This window comes from Canis lupus, chromosome 21 (assembly GCF_048164855.1).
Source record: "Canis lupus baileyi chromosome 21, mCanLup2.hap1, whole genome shotgun sequence".
In the NCBI taxonomy this organism is placed as follows: domain Eukaryota; kingdom Metazoa; phylum Chordata; class Mammalia; order Carnivora; family Canidae; genus Canis; species Canis lupus.
The window spans coordinates 6,455,966-6,461,965 of NC_132858.1; positions in this window are offsets into that span (position 1 = coordinate 6,455,966).

The following is a 6,000-nucleotide window of genomic DNA, read 5'->3' on the forward strand; positions in this document are numbered from 1 at the left end:
GGATGGGACAGGTGGTGGCCCTCGGGGCTCCCAAGACTGCTCGACTGGGGGACATAGCTGGGGACATCAGGCACGTAAGCCTGCCAGGCCTGGTTTCCTGAGACTTTTGGGGAGCTGCCTCCCCTGCTCCCTGATTGCCCAGGAGTCCCCTGAGGTCATGGTTAGCATTGGTGGTGCTGGGGGCTGGTGCACTTGCTGGTGCTACTGCAAGAGACAAGAGGATGAGGTGACCTGCCACTAGTGCAAGCAACAGTTTGTGCAGGAGGTCCGGTCCTGGTGGGGACCTACACTACAGGACCCTTTGCGACAGGAGGCATCGGATTTGCCCGGGGAAGGCCAGCTTCACAACTTATCCACTTCACCAGCTGGCCGCTTCTGTTAAGGAAGGCGCTGTCACCCACCCTCAGGACCGTCGTAGGCTTCCCTGAGATAATGCCTATCGAGAGAGGAGCCTTGGCCCAGTAAGGGCCTGGCAAGTAGCACTTCCATAGTAAATGGAACCTGTGACCTGTTCAAGCTCAGGGAGGTGACATGCTCACCCAAGGTCACACCGCTAAGGACCAGCAGAGCTAGAGGGTGCACTCAGAGCTCTCAGGCCTGTGGTGGGGTCCCCTGCCGCCAGAGAGCTGCTTGCAGGGGTTTGGGGCCTCCCAAGCACTCGGGGTTCCTGTTCTTCCAGGTTGGGTCACAAGCCCTGAGGTGCTAATTGGAAGCACTAATCTCAGCCCGGGCAGATGGGGTGGGAGGCTTGGCTGACTCCAAAGCAGGAGCTGCATTGTGGGAGTCCACCAGGACACCCTCCCACACTCCTGCCCTTCCTTTCATTCATGTGTTCTCCTAGGCCAGCTAGGGATCAGGCAAGGGTGAAGGGTGGCCTGGGCTGCCGCCCCCTGGTGATAGCCTGCCTGGGCTCAGGGGAGTTGAGACCTGCTCTTTAGCCCTCCCCCCAGCATCCCGGGCATGTTTCTAGAGGCCACTCTGCGGGACCCGTTCCTGCCATGAGGTGAGCGAGGAGGAATGGGGGCCGACCTGCTGGCCACTACTACCTTCTAAGTGAACCTGTCAGCCTTCATTAAGCACCCACTATGTGCAGAGCCCCGTACTTAAACCGCATGCTGGGGGACCCAGAGATGAGTCAGATGTGGGCCTCTCTTGAGGGTGCTACAGACAGTTTCCAAAGCTGAGGGGAGAGCTCTGTGCTGAGATATCCTGGGGCCCAGAGAGAATATCCTATTCAGATGGGAGGGCCAGGAGGACTTCCTAGAGGAGGCAATATCTGAGCTGTGTCTTAATGGAGTGAAATGAACCTGCTTTGATTCATTTAAACTTCACAACAGCCCAGATAGGTAGATTGTGGCCCCAGCTTGGAGTTGAGGAAGCCAAGGTTTAAGGGAAAACAGTAAAGCCAGGATTTTTTCCCACTCATTTGTTCAATCATTCCTTTACACAATAATTTAGTACTGACAGTTGGGCACTGCTCAAGGACTTCCATCCTGTCGCCTGTCTCTGAGTCCTGCAGGGGTCCCACTACTCCACTGGCCCTAGCACTTGCTGCACTCAGCCCCCCAACCCTCATCCAGAATATTAGTGTGAAGATCCTCTCTGGCCTGGGCCCAGCAGCCCCCTTGGGTCTCCAGCTGCCGTGGGCGCTTGAACAAAATCCATGTTGCCAGATCTTGGTCATATCCACTGCCAGGTCGGACGCTGGGGAGCACAGATGTGGCAGGTGTGGAAGGCTCTGACCCTGAGACACCTGGGGGTGGGGGGAGTTGGGTGGCACTTGGCTCCTGCAGGGTTCTTTCTTGAGAGCCACTCAAGGCTGACTCCTCACTTCACTGGGCTCCCCTTACTGGACCTCAGCCTCAGCTCACCAGGGAGGCTTCCCACTAGGGGGACCCCCGCCCCTGTTGGCTCATCCCTTTGAGTACATCTCCCTCTCTCTCTCCCCAGATGCTCTCTCCTCTTTTATAAGCCAGAAGCCTTGATCATTAGCAACACTAGTGGCTCCCCTTTCTATTAACCCTTGGGTCACACGGTCCTGGGTAGGAAGCAAGATACTCACTTCCTCCACAACCTAGATTGAATCTTAACACATTGAAGAAAAATAAAGGAAACGGAACAACTAAGTTTACAACATTAAAATGGACTGACCTTTCCTACCCACGAGAGCCCCCTACCCAGCCCTGCCCGCTCCAGGCTGCACAGGTGACCTGGCCCGGCACTGCTCACCTCTGCCAGGGTGGCCTCACTCTAGCCCTCAGACCAGGTCTGAGCCCTGGGGACATGACAATAGGAAAGGTAATGGGGAGTCAGTTTCTCTAAATTGAACTTATTCAATTTAAAGCCTTTTTCTGAGGGTATGTATGTGTTAAAATGTCCTTGCTTTTATGAAATCATGGCAATAGTATAAAGTGTTTTGTTTTTTTTAAATCACTACTTAAAAATTTTTTTTATTTATTTATTTTTTAAATTTTATTTATTTATGATAGTCACATAGAGAGAGAGAGAGAGGCAGAGACACAGGCAGAGGGAGAAGCAGGCTCCATGCACCGGGAGCCCGATGTGGGATTCGATCCCGGGTCTCCAGGATCGCGCCCTGGGCCAAAGGCAGGCGCCAAACCGCTGCGCCACCCAGGGATCCCAAAAATTTTTTTTAAATAAAATCATTACTTGCTAGAATTAAAATTTGGCAGCTCTGTGTCTGTTCCCAAAATTAGGGGGCAATAGCTGGGTGATGGGTATGTGGGCATTCATTATTCTTTTCTCTCTACTGTTGAATAAGTCTGAACATATTCACATAATTTTTTTAAGTCCAGGTGGATTGAAATTTTAAACATTAAAAATTAAACCATAAACTTTTCTCTCTACTGTTGAATAGGTTTGAACATATTCACATAATTTTTTTTTTAAGTTTAGGTGGATGCTGAGGCCAATGCAAAGGTTCAAAGTCACTCTCCTGCTTAAAGCCTGTCAATGACTCTCTATGGCCCTCAGGGGACAGGCTGAGTTCAGATGCCTCCTCTTCCTTCAGGAAGTCCTCCTGGACTTCAACCCTTCCAGTTAGGTTAGCTCATCATAATTGGAGACTTTTGGGGCCCACTTAAGTTGGGCGAGGTACTACATTATTTCATGTAATTACAGTGCACATGTCCCTGTGACCCTCCTCAGAGTCTGGGATGGAAGAGCCTGAAGCACGTACCGGCAAGTTCTCTGATGATGAATGAGTGAAGGGATCTCTGTGTGTGGCTGGGCTCTCCGCAGGCTCTCTGGAGGGCAGGTCCCAGCCCTCGCCCAGCCTCCTTCTCAGACACCACCCCCTGTCCAGGGGTGTCCTGTAGCCACTCCCATGCTCCTAGGTCTAGTTCCTGGGGCCTGCCCCTCTGGCCCTGCGCTATTCCAGTAGCACAGCTCTGCTGCCCTTGCTCTAATCTGTCCTTTCTAACCTGTGGCCAGTCCTAAACATGCCCCTTCTTGCTCAGAAGGTTTTCCTTGCCTTCTGTCTCTGAGCACAAACCCGAAGTTACTTGGCTTATCCTCCAATGCCTCTGTGAGTTCCCTCCCACGCTCCTCCCCCAGTCCTGGGTCACCCCCACCGGATCCTCTGACCAATGGACATTCTGCTCCCACCTTCTGCAGTTCTCTCCACCAGGCATGGCGGTTCCCCTGCCCAGGCTATCTGTGCATTCGTTCTTTCTCAAACCCTCTGCGCCAGCACACCTCCTGAACTGGTTTCAATCTTGACCGTGTATGTTCCTCATGAGCCCAGTGGTCTTCCCCTAGAGGCTCTGAGCAGCAGGATCAATGCAAATAACATCTGCCCTTGGCTGCTACCTCCCTAGAGGTCCAGCACCCTTCAGCACTCGCGGACACAGGTGAGTCAGTATTAGCGGTACTCTACAGATAAGAACTGGAGAGTCCGAGAGGTCAGATCACCCAGCCAAGCTTACTCAGCTGATATGGGCCACACCTGGTGTCTGAATGCTTCCTGGGTTTCTGTTAACTAATCTGTAAAATGGAGATGATAGTACTGTACTGTCCTGGAGCTACCAGCCACAAAGTCTTTCTAGAGTCTGCCTCAGGCTCTGCTGAGGGAGTGAGCTGGGGGAGGGGCATGTTTGTACCAGAGGCCCAGCTTCCCAGGCAGTGGGGTGGACTCAGCTCCATTAGGTTTCATTCTCCCTGCTGTTTGGCATGGGGACTCAGGGAGCCTAAGCCCGTGAGATGGAGGGAGCTCAGGCCAGCTGGGGGTGATGCAAAGGATGAAGGTACGGGTGCAGAAAGATGCTGAGCATCTGGAGAGCAATCTGGTGGCCAACTCCACTGGTCCTGCCCTCCCTACCCCCAGTGGCCAAGTTATGTCACTTTTTTCAGGATGCAGCTTGGGGACGCTCCACAGTAACCATGCCTTGCCTTCCTTGAGCTTGAGTGGCCATCCCTGACCGAGCCAGCACCACTAGAATGAGCTGCCACAAAGATTGGGAGACCACCAACCTCCCTGCATGGAGCCCCCATTATGACTCCAGGCCTGGTGCCCAAGTGAAGTCTGGGCATTGAGGAGTGTTGGTTTCTCCTTGGCGTGGTGGCACTGTCCCCAAGGCCCTGCACCATGCAGCCACCTCTGCCACCTCCAGTCCCTGCCATGTCCCTCTCTCACCACAACCCTACCTCCTCGCCTGCCTCTCCAACGCTCGGCTTCCGGGTCTCTGGTCTCTCTCCCTGCCACCTGGACCCAGGAGCCCATGGCTCTGTCTTTCCTGTTGGTGGGTTGAAATGCCACCTGCTCAGGAGGGGCCCCCACCACTCTGCGGCCTGTCACTCACATGGAGTGTCCGCCCGTCAGAGCCAGGACCCTCTGCTCCCCACGCGCCCGCGCAGGCTGGGCACGGAGCAGATGCTCCCGGGAGGGCTGCCCAGGGGGCAGCGCACGCCTCCCCTAGCGCATGCGCACTCGCGGGTGTGCGATGCTGCGTGCTGCCCAGCTCGGGCTGGGCTCCGCGGGACCCTCACCTGGCCTGGGCTTCTCAGCCCTGCCGCCACCTTCCGCCCTCCCGTCGATTTACTCGGGACTCGGGACAGCGCCTCGCTTCTATTTAGAAGCCAGACAGGTCATTGGAAAGTGCCCAGGATGGGCCAAGGCAGGCTCTTCTTCTGTGTCCTGGCCCTCCTCCCCCCTCCCCCGCCCCGGGGAGCCCGCGCACAGGATGGGGAGTCCGGGAGAGCATTTCGGAAGAGGCTCCAGTGTAAATCCTTTCGTAAGACAAAAGGGTCGCCCGGCCTGCCAGTTTCCCTCCAGGGGATGCAGGCACAACCGGGGGCGCGCGCGGGCCCCTCACCTGGGCCCCAGGGGTGATGTCACCCTCACCCGGTCCTTCACCTTGACCTCAACTCCGAACACGACCACCACTTTGTAGGAAAGGGCCCAGGACAGACGCACCCCCCTACATCTTCTGTAAAATTCAACCGTGGAGAATGCGGGCATCGATCCCGCTACCTCTCACATGCTAAGCGAGCGCTCTACCATTTGAGCTAATTCCCCAGCTCGGGCGGGCCCCGCCGCCGGAACGCCTTGTGGCTCACGTCACCACGGGTCTCCTCCGGGCCCGCCGACCCGCCCGCCCGCCGGCCTCGCCGCCCCATTGGTCCTCCCGCTGCTCCCAGCTCCGTGGCCAGGATTGGTTTGGCTCCACCGAGTTTTAAACAGCGTTGGCTATCGGATTGGTGGCCCGAAACATCCGTCAGGCGGAGGCCCTGCTGTTGCTACGGCGTTAGGGGGACCCAGCCAGGTTTCTCCGGGTTTCTGATTTGTTTCTCCAGACTCCGGGGTCCTAGAGGTTCCGGATCCGTCAAGTCCCTGGGAAAAGAATGCTCCCTCACATTTGACTGACGGGGCCCACGAGCCAATCGGAGTGGGCGCAACCGGGCCGCGGGGCGGCCCAATAGGATGCAGGGGGCGGGAGAGGAAGGCCAATGAGCGCGGGCCTGGGGGCGGAGACTGGGCAG